General features: G+C 44.2%; 2 protein-coding genes across 3 annotated transcripts in view; one reads left to right on the forward strand and one right to left on the reverse strand.

The window, feature by feature from the left end:
- LOC141172232 (uncharacterized) overlaps positions 1-5,642 on the reverse strand; it is a 29,121-nt gene extending 23,479 nt beyond the window's left edge. The window contains exon 1 of the mRNA XM_073656218.1: positions 5,554-5,642. The gene's annotated coding sequence lies outside the window, so the exon portion shown is untranslated. The remainder of the gene's footprint in view (positions 1-5,553) is intronic.
- Positions 5,637-21,252, forward strand: part of LOC141172234 (uncharacterized) — a 77,745-nt gene continuing 62,129 nt past the window's right edge. For both annotated transcript variants that reach the window (XM_073656223.1, XM_073656222.1), the window contains exon 1: positions 5,637-6,170. The gene's annotated coding sequence lies outside the window, so the exon portion shown is untranslated. The remainder of the gene's footprint in view (positions 6,171-21,252) is intronic.

Below are 21,252 nucleotides of genomic sequence, written 5' to 3' on the forward strand. Positions count from 1 at the left end.
GAGAAGTATATACATCAGATAGTAGGCCCAACACTGTGTGAGAGATGCCAGTATCGTGGGAACATTATACTGTGTGGGGGACAAGAAGGGGGCATTGTACTATGAGAACAATAAATGTTTCATAGTGGCATAGATTGAAATCACAGGGCCCACAGCAATAGCTGTAATTGGGCCTCTCAACCTCAAAAGGAAAAAAATATCTAGGCATGTTTGGAAGGAGTCATATCTCCCGACTCTGCAGACCGCATGCTGCTATTCTACTCGGCAGGCTCGGACCAGATGGTATGGAGATGAATGAGGGAGACCAAAATCCAAAAAATAAACTTTTCTTTACTTAATAAGAACTTAATGAGAAGTATATACATCAGACACAACACTTTATGAATTCTTCTGCATTCATGCAGAGTCACGAGCTTTCTGGGTACATGTACCAGTACATAAGTTTTATTACAAGCTACAACAGTCCAGTAAACCATTATGGGAAGGTCCATTATCCCCTGTGGTGACCATATGGGTCGAGATGTGTCGCTACGGCCCCTCAGAGGTACTGCCACCTTTCGGTTGATTCGTGAGGACCTCACTGGCTGAGTTGCATCGGTACAACTCCTCATTAGTACTCTCAAAGTCCATTAGATGAGGGCCACACACTCCTTGCTGTGACACTGCATTTTCAACTCTCTGTAGAAGGACTCGTGTCCCAGTTTGGCGACGATGTAACTTCCTCTCTAGTATAGACAATAGTTTGCTTAAATCCTCTTCCTCTAAGATAAGAAATCCTTCCTTAACTTAATCCCCTTTATTTAGGCCTTCTGTCCCCAAGGGCAAAGCTCTGCATCATTTAAGTAGGTCTTCTGGCCTGTGCCAAGAACCTCATCCTGCTGCTCACCTTAAAGTTTTACCTCTTTAATTAGACCTCCTGGCCTTCTGCCCCCCTTCCCCCAGGGCAAAGTTCTATACTGTTTAAGTAGGCCTCCTGGCCTGAGCTAAGGACTTCTCCCTGCTCTATGACTCCGCTACGCTCCCTGCCTGGAATCCGGATTCCCACTGCCATTATATCTCTGCTTTCCTTCAGAACGTACTATCTGATGTCTCCCTCATGTCAAACACCCTATCAATTCAAGTCTGCAACCAGATAGACCAAAGGTCTGTATTTCTCACTTACTTATCCCTATCTGACTCATCACCAGGAAATTGTTCTCCTGTACAGTGTCCATTTTAGGACATGATCAGATTTCAAAATCAAACATCAGAATGATGTCAGTTTGAGGCTAAATACCCTGTCTGAGAACTGATTTTGATAAGTAATTCTGACGAGTGACTCTGACAAGTGTTTTTTACAACCGTAATAATAATAAAAAAAAAAAAGTAACTGTTTGCTGATGGGACTTGAACCCCAAATTCTACATCCCAAAGCCAATGCACTAACCACTGAGATATAAACTCAGTTTTAAAAATCTAGGAGTTCTATTTGGTTATATGATTTTCAGAGCAAACGTGTCTAAAACTCATTGGGACTTGTGCACAGACAGCAAGCAAGCCAAATTCAAATGATGTGTGAGTCTGATGTGTTACTTTCTTCAAACATCAGAATCACAATGACTTTTAGTCACCCTGAGTATTTTCATGGTTGATCTCATAACGAGAAGAAAAGCTGCCAGTTACAATCACTTGACCGGATAGCGCAATAGTAAGGCATCAGCCTCTGAAACAACAGTGTTAGTGCACTTGCTTTGGGACACAGAATTTTGGGTTCAAGTCCCATCAGTGAACAGTTACAACTGTAATAATAATAATAATAAAAAAAAAGTAAAAGTCTTTTGTGAGTCACTCGTCAAAATCAGTTCTCAGACAGGGTATTTAGCATCAAACTGACATCATTCTGATGTTTGATTTTGATATCTGATCATGTCCTAAAATGGAGACTGTTCTCCTGTGTACTCATATAGCTGAGAATGAGAGATCCCACACTGTATGATGGCCCCCACAGACCCAACACTGTATGATGGCCCCCACAGCCCTTCACTTAATATGATGCCCCCACAATTCCTGATAACACACACACACACACTACTCAACCAACCCAAATGTTGAGGTGCGCTGCTCCGGTCTGTGCAGTGTGAGTACTGAGGCTACATACTACAGGTGTGATGTAGTGACGCCATTGTGCCTGCAGTGAATGAAGTCTCAGACTCACAGGCGAAGGGTGAATGGTGGATTGTGGAGCTCTAATCTCCCTGATTCACTATTCTATTCAATGGTATCACCATCATGGGACAAGGTGCCTGGTGCCGAGTCACACTGAGCCTTCTGAATTTATGGGCATTATAGTATTTATTAATCAGCTGTGGGGTAGTCGGTGGGGTTGATGCTACGTGTGTGTGATGTGTGCGTAGGGGGCAGTACTGTGAGAAACCTCTCTGAAGTAAAATTTTAAACCTTTATTAAATATATGCATTAAAATCTGAACTAACAACAAATATATACTTAAAGCTAGCAAAATTATAAGGTCAATGGCTTGTTGTGGATGTAAACACCATTCTAAGGCCTAGTGCCCACAATGCAAAAATGCTGCTGATTTTTCCTGAGCGTTTCTGCATCTCCCTGGCAGGAAAAACGCATGCGGAATGTACATGCGGATTGTACATGCGGATTGTACATGCATTTGTTTTGTAGGTAGAAGCGTTTGTGAAGCGTTTTGAACATGCGATTTCGCATGCGGGTTATCAAGCGCTTTTCAAAGCGATTTTAGCATCACTTGGAAAGTGCTTGACAACTTGGTCACACTATATAAATCCATGCAACCGGCATATATAGTGTGACCAAATTACGATGCTGCGAATGTGACGCACCCCTGGGCCTGTGTCGCACAGCGTTGCGCATGCAGGAGCTTACCCGGAGCCGGATCTGTTGAGGGTTGTAGTCTCGTGGCGGTGACCCGGTCCGTGCCCAGGGAGTCAGACTAAGTGGCGTTGTATTAGCGGTAGATGTTGGACGACTACGCCACCCGTTGAATGCAGCGAAGGAGCTGCCGCTGCAGGGCAGACCGCTGAGGCCGGTGGTAGGATTGTGCAGCGTGATAGTATCACCCCCAACGGGAGGGGTATGGCCTCAGGGCAGCCGACGTGGATGATGGGGGTAGCAGGAATCACTCAGAGACGATGCGGTGTAGTTCAGGGTCTTTACTGGTGATAAAGATAGACCCTCCCGGAGTACTGGCTAGCGATCGGGGCTTGGTCAGTCCTTGAGCAGATGGGATCTCCCCTGGCCAGGCGGAGTTGTAGGCCTCCCAAACTGACTGTACTCTTCTGGCTACCTTGCTAGAGGCGGGTATAAGTAGCCCACGTCCCTGAGTGTACCGTGTGGTGCTCACCCGTATGGCCAGTGACTCGGGGCCTTCTAGTAGCTTCCGCTCCACGACGGCGGTGCTGGTCCCACGCGTGTGACCGTGACTTCGGGTTTCTTGGCCGGAGGACCTGAAATCCCCTGCTGGTCGGTTTCTGCTGCTGGGTAGGAGTTAGTCCCCACAGCCTCGGACTCTGGGTCCGGTGATAGCTTCCCAGTCAGGGCGAGCTCTGCAGCTGCCAGCCCCTGACTCCTTATAGCACTGCTCCCACAGAGCTCCTGATGTTCTTTTCCTATATCTGCTTCTCTGTCTCTACTTCTTCTCTACACACTAACCCTGCCTCAGCCCTAGGTTTATATAGGGGAAGTTCTTCCCCTCCCAGGACTGGGCAGGAGGTGTGGCATGCATAGGATCCCTGACCAAGAGACCTCCCCCCTGCTCTCAGACATAACATTGCTGTTACTGTGGAAACCAGACCCCTGGGGTGCCACAAATGCAGCATCAATAGTTAAACACAAAACAAAACAAAACCCATTATACTCACCTTAGGATGACCCCCCCCGTCTCCTTCTCTGATGCGTCCGGTATCTTCGGCGGCTCCCGATGCTCTAAAAAGGACCTTCCATGACGTCATTTGGTCATGTGATGGTCACGTGAACATCACCTGACCGCTGACGTCAGCGGTCGCGTAACCGTCACATGACTAAATGACATCACGGAAGGTCCTTGCAGACCACTGCTGAAAGTCAAGGAGACAGCAGCACCGCTTAGAGGCGACTGCGGGGCGCCGAAAGTGATTATAAATTATTTATTTTTTTTAAATTCTTTTTTAACTACACGTACTATGGTACCGGGGTCTGGAAAAGAGTCTCCTCTTCTCCAGACCCGGGTACCATCTGCGCATTGAGCCGCATGTGTAGTGATGCGGATTCCATGCGTTCCAATGCAAGTCAATGGCGGCTAAAACACTGCGATTCCGCAAAATAATTGGTAATGCTGCGGAATTTTCCGCAATGATAATCCGCAGAGGAAATTTCCGCAGCATGTGCACAGCACATGAGGATTATCATTGGGGAACATGCCAGACCTTCTACCAAGCAATGTTTTAAGCGTTTCCGCTGCGGAAATGCTTAAATGTATAGTGGGCGCACAGCCTAAGACACAATTGGGGATTCCTGTGGGAGAAATGATCTGTGCAAAAAGAAATTGCTCAGAACAAGAGCAATATAATAAGGAAAAACATCATTTACAACAGACTCCAAAAACGCAGTTATAAGATGGGCAATGAATAGAGCCACTAAAGTAGCAGATAAAAAATTACATTATGATTTACTAATCAAACAATCAGAGAAGAAAGTAACCTTAGATAAAGCTGTACAGCAAAGAATATAGCCATATTAAAGGAGTTATTAACAAATACCTTCCCATGTTATATATTGATAGCCAATTAAATCGGATTTTACGAGATGGTTGTTTGTTCTCGGCCCCGACCCTTTCACAACTCCTGTCTCCTGTTTAATCCCAAGAGAAGCCGATAACGAGAACCTGCCTTACACCTCTAGGTTTTCACCAATGCGGCATTGATGAATGTTCACCATGTAAATATGCCGAACACAAGAAATAGGTTTAATCACATTAAATATAAACATTTCATTAAACAATGGATCGCCTGCAGCGGTGAATTTGTAGCATATGGTATTCAGTGTCTGGGATGTAAGGTCAGATATGTCATAAGGCAGAGAATTAATGAGCACATAGGAGACCCCACTAATCCGCGGCCATTAACCCCTCCAACGATTCCACACATTTCCTAAGAGAACACAATGGGGACTGGAAGAACGTTCAGTTTTGTGGCACTGAAAGGGTAAATAGCTGAGGTGGAGGAGAGATGGCGGAGGAGCATTGCTGAACCTGAGGGTAAATCCATCGCACCGGTGGAATAAAGAGAATATGGGGGCGATTATCACCAGTATCTACATCACTGTGCTGGAACTAGGAGAGAAGCAGCGGCCATTGTGTGAGGACGTCTCTGGGCTTCTGTCCTTCATCCTGCAGTCGTCTGAAGGGATCAAATGTGCACAGGAACCAGCGAAGCCGCATTCTGTCCACAGCTGTTACCTCACTGTTCACACCACACAGAGACCCCCAAAGAGCCTCCGTGCTGAAGGGGTTAATGCCCCCTGCGCCCAGTAATGGGGGTCTCCACATACCTCCACCTGCAGAGCCGCCACCACATATATGGCTGTTGTGTGCGCACAGGACCTGTGATGAGGTCACAGGAGGGGAGGAGTCAGGGGTCACATGATCAGGGGCCTCAGTGGATGCACAGTGTGAACTGCGCGGCTCCTGTAGTGATATCCGGGGTGAAGACGCTACATGGAGACGTCTCCGCAGTCAGGGACATTTCCGCCGTTATTTGCCCCTCACTTCTGGCACAATTACCCCGCGCCGCCTTTTCTACAGTTTTATGTGAGGATGTAACGTGGGACGACACATGAGGTGATTATCACCGGTTACCGGTCGTCTACTATATGGCGGCATATGATTGTGCTATCCACTTCATACCAGGAGCTAAAAGGCCGAAATCTCGTTTGTCTAACTGTTAAGGATGTGAATATATTTGATGAAATCATAGATATCAATACTTATATTGAAGATATTCAAAATACAAATTGACTTTTACACGTTGTACCAAACCGCAGCCTTCTTAGGAGCCGCTCCTAGTCCAAAGCCCGTGTGCCTGCGCCTGTGTGGACCGCTGATCTGATCGTTCCGTAATCTGCTAATAGATTTTTATTTCTTTAGAGCTAATAACAGAATCATAAAGGTAAGTGACCGTATTAATTGAACTTTGAACTTGATGTGCATTGCTTAAGTCAGCCTGACCGTGATCATGAATATAATGGGACATGGGTAAGAGATGTCAGCCATAATTATGAAGATAAGCCAGTGTTGGAAACTGCCTAAATCTTTGCTATATAATGTTACGCATTCTGATGAATAAAGCAGAGCTCACTTTTGACTCTGTCCTGTAGTCATCGCTGATTTCTCCGGCCGTGCGTCCTATATCCAATTTGGCAGCAGACAATTAACCCCTTAAGCCCCGCGGGTGGTTTGCACGTTAATGACCGGGCCAATTTTTACAATTCTGACCACTGTCACTTTATGAGGTAATTACTCTGGAACGCTTCAACGGATCCCCCTGATTCTGAGATTGTTTTTTCGTGACATATTGTACTTCATGATTGTGGAAAAATTTCTTCGATATCACTTGCGTTTATTTGTGAAAAAAACGGAAATTTGGCGAAAATTTTGAAAATTTTGCAATTTTCAAAATTTGAATTTTTAAGCCCTGAAATCAGAGCGATATGTCACACAAAAGAGTTAATAAATAACATTTCCCACATGTCTACTTTACATCAGCACAATTTTGGAACCAAAATTTTTTTTTGTTAGGGAGCTATAAGGGTTAAAAGTTGACCAGCGATTTCTCATTTTTCCAACAAAATTTACAAAACCATTTTTTTAGGGACCACATCACATTTGAAGTCACTTTGAGAGGTCTTTATGACAGGAAATACCCAAAAGTGACACCATTCTAAAAACTGCACCCCTCAAGGTGCTCAAAACCACATTCAAGAACTTTATTAACCCTTCAGGTGCTTCACAGGAATTTTTTGAATGTGGAAGAAAATAATGAACATTTAACTTTTTTCACAAAAATGTTACTTTAGACCCAATTTTTTTTATTTTCACAGGGGTAACAAGAAAAAATGGACCCCAAAATTTGTTGTGCAATTTCCCCTGGGCACGCAGATACCCAATATTTGGGGAAAAAACACTGTTTGGGCGCACGGCAGGGCTCGGAAGGGAAGGAGCGCCATTTGACTTTTTGATTGTAAAATTTGCTTGAATAATTAGCGGACGCCATGTTGTGTTTGGAGAGCCCATGTGTGCCCAAACTTTGGAGCTCCCCCACAAGTGACCCCATTTTGGAAACTAGACCCCCCAAGGCACCTTTCTAGATGCATAGTGAGCACTTGGAACCCCCAGGTGCTTCACAAATTGATTCGTAACAATGAAAAAGTGAAAAAAAAAAACACTTTTTCATTTTTATGAATCAATTTGTGAAGCACCTGAGGGTTCCAAGTGCTCACAATGCATCTAGATAGGTGACTTGGGGGGTCTAGTTTCCAAAATGGGGTCACTTGTGGGGGAGCTCCAATGTTTAGGCACACAGCGGCTCTCCAAACGCAACATGGTGTCGCTAACAATTTGAGCCGATTTTCCGTTAAATTTGTTAGAGGACACCATGTTGCATTTAGAGAGTCCCTGTGTGCCCAAACATTGGAGCTCCCCCACAAGTGACCCCATTTTGGAAACTAGACCCCCCAAGGCACCTATCTAGATTCATAGTGAGCACTTGGAACCCCAGGTGCTTCACAAATTGATTCATAAAAATGAAAAAGTGTTTTTTTTTTCACTTTTTCATTTTTACGAATCAATTTGTGAAGCACCTGGGGGTTCCAAGTGCTCACTATGCATCTAGAAAGGTGCCTTGGGGGGTCTAGTTTCCAAAATGGGGTCACTTGTGGGGGAGCTCCAATGTTTGGGCACACAGGGGCTCTCCAAACGCAACATGGCGTCCGCTAACAATTTGAGCAGATTTTCCATTCAATTTGTTAGCGGACACCATGTCGCGTTTGGAGAGCCCGTGATGTGCCTAAACAGTGGAGCTCCCCCACAAGTGTCCCCATTTTGGAAACTATACCCCTCAAGGATTTTATTAAGGTGTATAGTGAACATTTTGAACCCAGAGGTACGGCACATTATTTGTTTACATTAGGTCATCATATTGAATAAGTTGTCATTATTCTTGAGCGCAAGTGCTCGCTACTTGAGTTTGCATCGGGTACTCAGGTATGCACCATGTACAGCGTGTGCTCAAGTGACATGCTCGAGTCCCTGCTCCGCATGTTTCACGGTTATTAGACACCCAAAAAAAAACATGCGGGGATCGCTCGTGCATGGCAGGCAATCCCCGTAAAGTTTTTTGGCCGCGAAGCATATGGGGCAGAGACTCGAGCATGTCACTCAAATACCCACGATACTCAATGCATACCAGAGCACCCGATGCAAACTCAAGTAGCGAGCACTTGCTCTCAACACTAGTCGCCATATCGTCATCTTTTTTTCTTACTTTTGAAAAAAATCCCAACCCCAGCCCTAACCCTAGCACAACCCTAGCCCCAGCACAACCCTAGCCCCAGCACAACCCTAGCCCCAGCACAACCCTAGACCCAGCACAACCCTAGACCCAGCACAACCCTAGCCCCAGCACAACCCTAGCCCCAAACCCAGCCCTAACCCTAGCCCAATCCTAACCCAAGAGTTTATTTTTGACGCCGTTCCTTGTGCGGTATAAGTGATTAGACGACTTTATTCTTCGGGTCGGTGTGATTACAGCAATGCCAGAATCATATGGGGTTTTTATGACTGACAGCTGTCACACACTAAAAGACGCATTTTTTGTAAAATCTAGTTTTTGCATCGCCATATTTTGAGAGCTATAATTTTTCCAGATTTTGGCAGACAGTCATGTGACGGCTCGTTTTTTGCGGGATGACTTGACGTTGTTATTGGTGCCATTTTCAGGCACGTGACATTTTTTGATCGCTTTCTATTCCGATTTTTGGGAGGCAGAATAAACAAAAACCAACAATTCAGGAATTGTTTTTTTTTATTTTTTTATTCTGTTCCGCGTGTGGTAAAATTGATGAGGTAGCTTTATTCTTCGGGTCAGTACGTTTACAGCGGTACCACATTTGTATCATTTTTCTATGTTTTGGCGCTTATACACAATAAAAGCTATTTTATAGAAAAAAATATTTTTTAGTATCGCTTTATTCTGAGAGATATAACTTTTTTATTTTTTGGCTGATGGAGCTGTGTGGCGGCTTGTTTTTTGCGGGACGAGATGACGTTTTCAGCGGTATCATTTTTATTTATATGCGTCTTTTTGATCGCGTGTTATTCCACTTTTTGTTTGGCGGTATGGTGATAAAGCATTGTTTTTTGCTTCGTTTTTTTTTTTTTTTTTTTACCGTGTTCACTGAAGGGGTTAACTAGTGGGACAGTTTTATAGGTCAGGTTGTTCCGGACGCGGCGATACCAAATATGTGTACTTTTATTGTTTTTTTTTTATTTTTTTTATAATAATATTTATTGATGGGTACATTATATTTTTATTTTTGGTGTATTATTTTTTTTATTTTTTTATAATATTTTTGCACATTTTTTTTTTTTTTTCCACTTTCACACAGTTTATACACTTTATTACTTTGTCCCACTCTGGGACTTTCACTTTTTTTTTTTCTGATCGCCTGCATGGCACAGGAATGGAGCACCATCCCTATGCCATGAAGGCTGTCAGAAGTGCACAGTGTGAAGATTGCTTGGAGATGCACTGCGCATGTCCAAGCAATCTTCCTGCTCTCTGGTGACCCGGATGTTGTCATGACGACATCGGGTCGTCATGGCAACACCCGGGAAGCCTTTGCAGACTGCGCTGGAAGCCGGAAGAGGAGGTGAGTATCGCCGATCACCTCCCCTTGCCCCCGCAATGCCGCGATCGACTTCGATCGACTTCGATCGCAGCATCGCGGGGGTTAATGTGCTGGGAGCGGTGCAGGACCGCTCCCTGCACATAGTACCGGGTGTCAGCTGTGACAATCAGCTGACACCTGGCGGCGATCGCGCCCGCACAGCCTGTGTGCGCGCGCGATCGCGATGACGTACTAATACGGGTCTGGCTCTTAAGTCCCAGGGCACAGACGCGTATTAGTACGTCAGATGTTATTAAGGGGTTAAGAAAATCAAACACACCCTTCGAGTGTGCCCTAACATAACTCCTTCCAGGGAGGGAGGACTTGATAGACTATATTCAGAAGAGTCCGGCTAAGGCTAAGTGCCCACGATGCAGAAATGCTCCTGATTTTTATCTCCATCTCCCTGGCAGGAAACGTTTTTTACATGCGTTTTTCCTGCCAGATAGAAGCGTTTGTCAAGCGTTTTTGCATGCATTTCTGCATGCGGGTTATCAAGCGCTTTTCCAAGCGATTTTAGCATTACTTATAAAAGTGCTTGACAACTTGGTCACACTATATAAATTCATGCAACCGGCATGGATTTATAGTAGTGTGACCAACTTAGTTAAAAAAAAAAAAGAGTAAGAATGGTAAAAAATGAAAAAAAAAACCCATTATACTCACCTTCTGATGGCCCGCGGTCTTCTCTCCAGTGCGTTCGGTCTTCCCGGTGTCTCGCGATGGTGTAAAAGGTCCTTCCACGATGTCATTTAGTCATGTGACAGGTCAGGCGACCTCCGACGTCAGCGGTCGTGTGACCTGTCACATGACTAAATGACGTCATGGAAGGTCCTTTTACACCACCGCGAGCCGCAGGGGAGCCAGGACGCATTGTACAGGAGACCGGGGGCCATCAGAAGGTGAGTATAATGTGTTTTTTTTTTTTATTTTAAATTCTTTTTTTTTAACTACAGGTACTATGGTACCCAGGATCAGGGATGTATTACAAAAGCGGTATGAGAAGGTTTGCGTACTCTACATCCTGTTGTACCAATGATACATTTTTTCCCCAAGAATCACAAAAATCTATATAATCCGCCTGGGAGTCCCATGTAACATCCCTGGCGGTGTGCTTGCATAGTGCACCACCTCCCACTATGCAAGATCGCAATCTTACCCTTCAGTCCAGTCTGCAAACCTTGCTCCTGTTCATGCTGTGTGCATGCCTCTGGTCTGATTGCTTAGGGCGGCGGACCGGTTACTTCCTGATTCTTATAGCTGCTGTGGGCACACTCCTAATGTGTCCCCAGCCTATTGCTGTGAGTCACTGAATATTTAAACCCTCTCCACCCTGAAGGAGGTGCTTGAGCAACACTAACGTTCAGTGTGCATCTTGACTCTGAAGTTGCCAGGTCCAGTTCTACGTCTTGTCTGTTTCTGCCATCTCTGGGGGCTCTATACCCAGACCTGTTATCTGTGACTTCTTGTCTGTTTCCGCCATTCTGGGGGCTGTATACCCAGGCTCGTTCCTGTTTCTCGTTGCAGTGTCAGTCCCTGTCTGAACTGTCTCCTAGCCTGTTACCTGTTTGTCTCTATGTCCGTACATTCCCTTTTCCTGCAGTGTCTGAACCTGCACCTAACTCCAACTCATTGTCTCTGTACTTCTGTTTGTGAGTTTAGAGTCCACTCGCTACTTCATTGTAAGTACCTTGTGTGTATCTGGTTCTGCTTGTCCCTTTTCCCTTCCTCCGTATCTACCTCCTGTGTTCTAACCATCTTCCTGTATGTTCCAGTCTGTTCCATGTGAACAGAGCCCTGTTCTCTCTGCCTTGCTCACCGCTTTGGCGGTTCCTCTCTGCTCTGCCTTGCTCACCGCTCCGGCGGTTCCTCTCTGCTCTGCCTTGTCCACCGCTCCGGAGGTTTCGCTCTGCTCTGCCTTGTCCACCGCACCTGCAGTTCCTCTCTGCTCTGCCTTGCTCACCGCTCCAGCGGTTCCTCTCTGCTCTGCCTTGTCCACCATTCCAGCGGTTTCGCCCTGCTCTGCCTTGTCCACTGCACCTGCGGTTTCGCCCTGCTCTGCCTTGTCCACCGCACCTGCAGTTCCTCTCTGCTCTGCCTTGCTCACCGCTCCGGCGGTGCCTCTCTGCTCTGCCTTGTCCACCGCTCCGGCGGTTCCTCTCTGCTCTGCCTTGTTCACCGCACCTGCGGTTTCACCCAGCTCTGCTTGCTCACCGCTCCAGCGGTTCCTCTCTGCTCTGCCTTGCCCACCGCTCCGGCGGTTCCTCTCTGCTCTGCCTTGTTCACCGCACCTGCGGTTTTGCTCTGCTTGCTCACCGCACCAGCGGTTCTGCCTTGCCCACCGCTCCGGCGGTTCCTCTCTGCTCTGCCTTGTCCACCGCTCCAGCGGTTTCGCTCTGCTCAGCCTTGGCCACTGCACCTGCGGTTTCGCTTTACTCTGCTAGTCTACCGCATCTGCAGTTCTGTTCCTGAATCCCAGTCTGTACTGGACCCTATCCAGCCTGCGCTCCAACCTGCTAGTACCTCCCTGTCTGCACGCCAGCCGTGCCTGCCAGTACCTCCCTGTCTGCACTCCAGCCGTGCTTGCCAGTACCCCCCTGTCTGCATACCAGCCGTGCTTACCAGTACCCACCTGTCTGCATACCAGTCATGCCTGCCAATGCCCACCTGTCTGTGAGCCAGCCTAACCTGCCTGTTCCTGCATTCCCCGGTGTTGGTCAACAGCCATGTCCGGGGTCTGACCTAGGAGTAGCACCTGATCCCTCTGCTCGGTTCCTCCCTGGTGCACGGAGTCGACTGAGCCGCCGTGTGACCATGGTCGGATCGGGTTGATACTTAGTTATGCCCCTCCAGGCACTCCCCGGTTCATGGTACAGTGGGATCACTAATCACGCACACGCCAGCCAGTCCGGGCGTGTGTATAACAACCCATAGTTTCTGGGTGTGGTGGTCTATGCGAGGCAACCTGTAGATTTCTTGATTTCTACTTAAAACCATGTGTCTCTGAATTGCCATCGTTTATCAAGGATTCAGGGGATGTTCTACAGTGATTACAAGGAATTACATTCGAACAGGACATGTATTTGGTTAGTGGAGACGTGGAGTCTCTTTACACCTGTATAAACCATTATCATGGTGTGGCGGCAGTTAAATTATTTCTAACCAATAAGGGTATGGATGCCAAACTCCAAGAATTAATCTTGGAGCTATTGGAATTTGTGTTAACTAAGAATTACTTTACCTTTAAAGACCGTTACTATCTCCAACGTCGAGGATTGGCAATGGGGGCGACTTGTTCCCCCTCATATGCCAACCTCTTTATGGGTTTGTGGGAACGAAATCATATGTTACCCTATCTTTCTAGTGTATCTGGCCCATCTGTCATCAGTTGGATGCGCTTTATAGACGACGTCCTCTCTATTTGGCAGGGTGATAGGATTGAGTTGGATCGGTTCCTTAAACATCTCAACACCAATGACTGGAATGTTAGGCTTACTTTTAATGTTACTAGGGATAGGATTGACTTCTTGGATTTACTAATCACTATTGACCAGTGTGGAACTATCCATTCATCGTAAGGACACAAGTACCAATTCAATATTGCATGCTAGTTCGGCACATCCTCTGCATACCATTAGAGCTATCCCTGAGGGACAGTTTATAAGAGCCTGCCGCATTTGTGACTCAGATAGTGAGTTTGAAGTTCAAGCCAAAATCTTGACATCCAGATTTTTGCGTTGGGGTTATGACATGGGTGTTATTGATCGTGGGTATCAACAGGCTAAGGGTATGAATCGAAATGCTCTTATCCATAGAAAACCCTCACGCAAGGAGGATTCTAAATTGAGGATCATTACCAACTATCATAGTAGGTGGAGGGACATGACGGCTATACTTAATCATTTTTGGCCTATTTTAAAACAGGATCCTGAGCTTTCAAAGTTGATTGAGGATAGACCCTTGATTACTGCTAGAAGGAGTAAAACAATTGGTGAAACCTTAACACGCAGCCACTACGTAGCCCCAGGATCAAAATTTATTTTTGGGTCTAAGGGATTCAGATGGGGTTCTCAACCGTGAGGGGATTGTAATATTTGTGGTTTCATGGTCAAAACTGATGAATTTTCAAAGTCTGCTGGTACCCGAACGTATAAAATTGTCCACTCTATAAATTGTAAAACCACGGCTGTCATATACCACCTCACATGTCCCTGTGGCCTTGTTTATATTGGGCTCACCTCTAGGCAATTACGTGTTAGGATACAGGAACACATAAGGGATATTAAATCTGCAAGATTATTGGGTCAGGATGGCACCTATAGGGAGGACATCATGAAATTGAAAACAGTACCTGCCCATTATCATAGCCACCATCCACTGGGAACTATAGAAATGCGGGTTCGTGGTATTGATGTCGTCCATATGGGTGTTCGTGGTGGACATCTTATAAATAAATTGGCACAGAGGGAGTGTAGTTGGATAACGACACTCAGAACTATGAAACCACATGACCTTAATGACCAATGGGGCTTTACCAGTTATTTATAATGGATTGGGTTGGTCCCTGTGCTGCTGTTTCTCTGAACCCCCCCCCCTTTTATACATATATGTTATGTTTGTATTTATATGTATAGTCCTATGTATTTATACATATGTATGGTTGCTTGGATACATATGTATGTATTGTCCTTAGTTGTTGGCATATACATATGTATTTTTAATTGGTTTGTTTATAATTGTGAGTGTGTGTGTCTAATATATGTTTTTTTTCTCCTGTAGTGTGGTTTGGACATGTGGCCATATTTTGTTAATGGCTTTCTAACTACATCTATATCCTTGTGTTATGGATTCTTATTTGATGATATCATATTAATAACACCATCTATTGGATGTCCTTTGCCTTCGACAACGTTGGGACAACCCTGGCCATGTATTGCTTAACCGGGACCCAGGTTAATTTTGTGGATTGTGGCACTATCCAAATCTATGTGGACTTTCTATATTGTATACATATCATTGGATGGGATATTTACTTATCTTATATGTACATCTTTATCATCTATGTATGCATCAATAATGGGCCTTAAATTTGGGCTACTGTATGTTAACTAATTGTCTGCATATGATTACTTACTTGCCTCTTTTTGATACTATTGGGGCTTGCCGTTTAGCAATATGGCTCCTGGATGTGTGCGCATGTCCTCCTTCGTGCTCGCTCGTGCTGTCACGCGCTCCTTGTGATGTCGCGGCTGTGCTCGCGATGGGTGAGCGGGCATCGCGGCAGGATGCAATCATGCGCCCAATAGGAAGCATCTGTGGCAAAGGATCACATGATCCTTACAAGGTATATAAGGGACTACACATGTCAGTGCTTAATATCACTCCCTGAAGAAGCGTAAGAGTGAAACGCGCGTTGGAGTGTGGGTTACGATTGCACTTGGTGTTTGCAGCATGAATCCAGGTATATCATATGATGTTTGAGATATAATCTCTCTGATTATGGGCTATCGTTCTATCTTGTCACTTTATGTGCACTGCACTTTATATTTATAGGTGAATTTATGTTGTGATCCTATAGCTCTCCATTGAGATTTTTTAACCTGGTAAGCGGACAATAGCATTATACCACTTTGGATATGGCTATTTGCTTATTTTTTTGTCTGGCCAGAGACTCATTACCTGTCTAAACACTGAGTGACTTTGATCTGAATAGACCTTGTATTTGCATTTTTCCCACTCTGTTTGGCCAGAGACCTAATACTTATTTAAGCACTGAGTCACTTAATTAGATCTTGAATTTGCGTTTTGCACTTTATGGTGACATCTAAATTTCATTATTGTGCTCATTGGAATCCCTTAAAGAGGTCCAGTGCTTTGTACCTATAATTACAATGATTTACTTGAAATGTTCTACCTGTGTCCTGCATACTGTCTACATCCTATGCTGCATACACCTTGTTGCAACTTTTAAATTGTCTTATGTTTGTGTGCGTATGTACATGCCTTTTTTATTTGTGTTTTTTGGTATCTTGATTGCTCAATAAAATGTAATGATTTCACTGTATGATTTGAATTCATCTTGTCTGAGCATTTTTTAGATTTAGAATCTGTTGTTCTTATGCTTGGATTTTGCCCTATATGGCAGTATAAAATATGAGATGATGGTTTGGGCTTGCAATCCTTCTATATGTTTGGTAATAAGTATGGTACCCAGGTATGGATGAGAGTCTCCTCTTCTCCAAACCCGGGTACCATCCGCACATTGAATCGCTTAACCCCTTAAGGACCGAGCCACTTTGTACGTTAATGACCAGGCCAATTTTTACAATTCTGACCACTGTCATTTTATGCGGTATTTACTCTGCAACGCTTCAACAGATCCCCCTGATTCTGTTTTTTTCGTGACATAGGCTTGAGAGCCAACTACCGATTAAGTAAATCTGGGGATGTGCATCTCTGTAATGAGGAGGGGTGTTGACTAATGACATCAACACCCTATATAAGGTGTGCTTAATTATTAGGCAACTTCCTTTTCTTTGGCAAAATGGGTCAGAAGAGAGATTTGACGGGCTCTGAAAAGTCCAAAATTGTGAGATGTCTTGCAGAGGGATGCAGCAGTCTTGAAATTTCCAAACTTTTGAAGCGTTATCACCGAACAATCAAGCGTTTCATGGCAAATAGCCAACAGGGTCGCAAGAAGCGTGTTGGCCAAAAAAGGCGCAAAATAGCTGCCCATGAATTGAGGAAAATCAAGCGTGAAGCTGCCAAGATGCCATTCGCCACCAGTTTTGCCATATTTCATATCTGCAACGTTACTGGAGTATCAAAAAGCACAAGGTGTGCGATACTCAGGGACATGGCCAAGGTAAGGAAGGCTGAAAAACCACCACCTGTGAACAAGAAACATAAGATAAAACGTCAAGAATGGGCCAAGAAATATCTTAAGACTGATTTTTCAAAGGTTTTATGGACTGATGAAATGAGAGTGACTCTTGATGGGCCAGATGGATGGGCCAGAGGCCGGATCAGTAAAGGGCAGAGAGCGCCACTCTGGCTCAGACGCCAGCAAGGTGGAGGTGGGGTACCGGTATGGGCTGGTATCATCAAAGATGAACTTCAGTGGGACAGACCCTTAAATGTTAAGGAGAGGTGGGAGCGTGACATTGGTACTATATCCTCGGAAGAATAGGAAGATATGGTGGGGAGCGTTCTGATACTATCTACATGTGAGGCACATAGCCTCTCACAGTTGTACTTATTGCATAAGGTATATAGAACTCCCAAATTTCTACAGCGCATTGGAGCAAGGAATGACAGTGAGTGTCCAAAATGTGGAGAGGAAGGAGCAGATCTTATGCATATGATGTGGACATGTAGGAGGGTCGCGGTATTCTGGAATGAGTGTGTGCAGTACATTAATAATGTGTTTGAGTGTAATCTACCTTTATATCCTAAAGTGTGTGTGTTGGGTCATGTAGAAATAATAGGATGTGAAGAAGATGAAATAATAGCCGTTAAGAGGACTCTATACCAGGTCAGAAAGCTTATAGCTGCACATTGGTTGGATCCCTCCCCTCTCAGGTTCCAGGAATTCTTGGATAGAATGCGTCTTTTATTAAGATTAGAAGAGGGAGTGTACAAAAAGCGGAAGGCTATACGTAAATTTGATAAAATCTGGGGTACATGGAGCACGTTTCATGGTTATCATATTATGTCCATTTTAAATATCAATTGAGTCCGAAATGTTGTGGTCTCTCAGGTTCTACTTAACTAATCACTGACTGTTAGATATTATGCTCTGTATCCATGGATCAAATTATCAATGCTTTAACAGTTAGATAAGCTATATGATAATATGCTGTCTGTAATTAAATTTGTGTTTGCCATATGGTTTTTGGGGGTGTAATGGGCGGGGGAGGGGGAACGGGTGGGTTTTGAAGGGCATTGCCAGTTGGGTGATGCCTCAATGTTGTTTATGTTGTTCAAATCCCAAACTGTTCTTTACGTATATAAATAGTAAAAGGATTAAATCGGATAATATTGGACCGATAAAAAGTGAGGAAGGCAAAATCATAGAGAAAGATGAGGATAAAGCTAATCTATTAAATAATTTTTTTTCGTCAACTTTCACAAAGGAAAAAGAACTAACAGGCGAAATGAGAAGTGACAAACTTAATCCTCCACTAAGTATGACAAATCTAACCCAAGCTGGGGTACAGAAACGCCTCAGTAACATTAAAATAAACAAATCACCAGGACCTGATGGCATACACCCACGGGTGCTAAGGGAACTAAGTAATGTGATAGACAGACCGTTATATCTTATATTTAAGGACTCTGTTGAGACTGGGTCTGTGCCACTTGATTGGCGACAGGCGAATGTAGTGCCAATATTCAAAAAGGGAGCAAAAAGTGACGCCGGAAACTATCGGCCGGTGAGTCTGACGTCCGTTGTGGGCAAAATTTTTGAAGGCTTTATTAATGAGGCAATTATGGAGAATCTTGATGCTAATAATCTATTAACCCCAAACCAACATGGATTCATGAGGAATCGCTCCTGCCAAACAAACCTGATTGACTTCTACGAGGAGGTTAGCTCTCGAGTAGATCAGGGGGAACCAGTGGATGTCGTGTATCTCGACTTCTCAAAAGCGTTCGATAGCGTGCCACATAATTGGTTGGTATACAGAATGAGAATGATGGGGCTGGGGGAAAATGTCTGCAAGTGGGTAGCTAACTGGCTAAGGGATAGAAGGCAGAGGGTGGTTATAAATGGAATATACTCAGATTGGGTAAGCGTCACTAGTGGGGTACCACAGAGGTCTGTACTAGGCCCAATGTTATTTAATATCTTTATTAACGACATAGTCAACGGGATAAATAGTAAAATATCAATATTTGCAGATGACACAAAGTTATGTAAAACAATTAATACAAAAGAGGACAGTGCAGACCTACAGAGGGATTTGGATAAGCTGGGTAGGTGGAGCATTAAATGGCAAATGAGGTTTAACGAGGAGAAATGTAAGGTCATACATATGGGAAGGAAAAATGGAAGTCACCAGTACTCACTGAATGGGAAATCATTGGGGAATTCAGAGATGGAGAAGGACTTGGGCATCTTGATTGATAGCAAACTAAATTGGAGTGCCCAAAGTCAGGCCGCTGCTGTAAGGGCAAACAGGGTAATGGGATGTATCAGAAGAGGTATAGCTGCAAAGGATGAGAACATTGTTCTTCCACTGTAGAAAGCACTGGTCAGACCACACTTGGAATACTGTGCTCAGTTATGGGCCCCAATATATAGAAAGGATATAAATGAGCTTGAAAAGGTACAAAGGAGGGCAACAAAATTAATAAGGGGAATGGAGGGACTGCAATACCCAGAGAGGTTGGCAAAACTAGGACTATTCACCCTGGAAAAGAGAAGGTTGAGGGGGGACATAATAAATGTGTACAAATATGTTAGGGGACAGTATAGAGACCTTGCCCGGGATTTGTTCAAAAGGAGGGATATTACGGTAACAAGAGGGCATTCACTAAGACTGGAAGAGAAAAGGTTTCAGCACCAGCATAGGAAGGGGTTCTTTACGGTAAGAGCAGTGAGAATATGGAATTCACTGAGTGAGGAGACGGTAATGTCAGATTCACTACACCAGTTCAAGCGGGGACTGGATGCTTTTCTAGATAACAGGCAGATTTCTGCATATACTTAAAAATAGAATAAAATAGTAGGTTGATACAGGGATTTATTCTGACTGCTGGTTTCAGAGTCGGGAGGGAATTTTTCCTCAGGTGAAGATTGGCCAAATCATTTGGGGTTTTTGCCCTCCTCTGGATCAACTTTAGCAATTACAGAACTAACAGGTCGAACTTGACGGACGCAAGTCTTTATTCGGCTTTACTAACTATATACTATATGTGTAATGTTAAAAAAGTCTTTTAATAAAAAGTATCTGATTTAAAAAAAAAAAAAAAAATGAACTTGTGGGACCTTTTCGGGTTGAGGATGAAGTGAAGCTCAACTCCCAGACCTACTGCCAGTTTCTGGAAGACAACTTCTTCAAGCAGTGGTACAAGAAGAAGTCGGTATCGTTCAAGAAAAACATGATTTTCATGCAGGACAATGCTCCATCACATGCATCCAACTACTTCACAGCGTGGCTGGCCAGTAAAGGTCTAAAAGAAGAAAAAATAATGACATGGCCCACTTGTTCACCTGATCTGAATCCCATAGAGAACCTGTGGTCCATCATAAAATGTGAGATCTACAGGGAGGGAAAACAGTACACCTCTCAGAGCAGTGTCTGGGAGGCTGTGGTGGCTGCTGCACGCAATGGTGATCGAAAGCAGATCAAGCAACTGACAGAATCTATGGATGGAGGCTGCTGAGTGTCATCATAAAGAAAGGTGGCTATATTGATCAGTAATTTTTTGGGTTTTTGTTTTTGCATGTCAGAATTGTTTATTTCTAAATTTTGCGCACTGATATTGGTTTATCTGGTGAAAATAAACAAGTGAGATGGGATTAGATTTGTTTTTTATTAAGTTGCCTTATAATTCTGCACAGTAATAGTTACCTGCACAAACAGATATCCTCCTAAGATAGCCAAATCTAAAAAAAACCCGCTCCAACTTCCAAAAATATTAAGCTTGGATATTTATGAGTCTTTTGGGTTGATTGAGAACATAGTTGTTGATCAATAATAAAAATAATCCTCTACAATACAACTTGCCTAATAATTCTGCACACAGTGTAGTGCAGATTTTACTGTTGTGGTTTGCAGGTGACATGACCCACTGGGAGAGCCCCTGAGGTGCCAGAACAGCAGATTTTCCCATAAATTATCCCACTTTACAAACTACACCTCTCAATGAACTCGTCTAGGGGTGCAGTGATCATATTGACACCACAGGTGTGTCGCAGAATTTTATACCATTGGGCAGTGAGGAAAAAATAATTACATTTTTACCGAAAAAAATTGTTTTAGCCCCAGATTTTACATTTTCACACTGGGATAATGGGTAAAAATGGCACAAAAATTTGTCCTATAATTTCTGCTGAACGTGGCAATACCTCACATGTGGCTGTACAGTACTGCTTGGCCACACGGTGACACTCGGGAGGGACCGAGCGCAATTTGCCTCTTGGAGCGAAGATTTTCCTAGAATATTTTGCAGACTACATATACCAAGCCCCTAAGTGCTAGAAGAGCAGATCTCCCCAAGTGACCCCATTTAGGAAATTATACCCCTGCCAAACATGTGGACTCTAAATGTGGTTTAGACACACTGCAGTGCTCA

This window comes from Phyllobates terribilis, unplaced genomic scaffold, assembly GCF_046119375.1.
Source record: "Phyllobates terribilis strain yellow unplaced genomic scaffold, ASM4611937v1 Scaffold_12__6_contigs__length_324123572, whole genome shotgun sequence".
Taxonomy (NCBI): Eukaryota; Metazoa; Chordata; class Amphibia; order Anura; family Dendrobatidae; genus Phyllobates; species Phyllobates terribilis.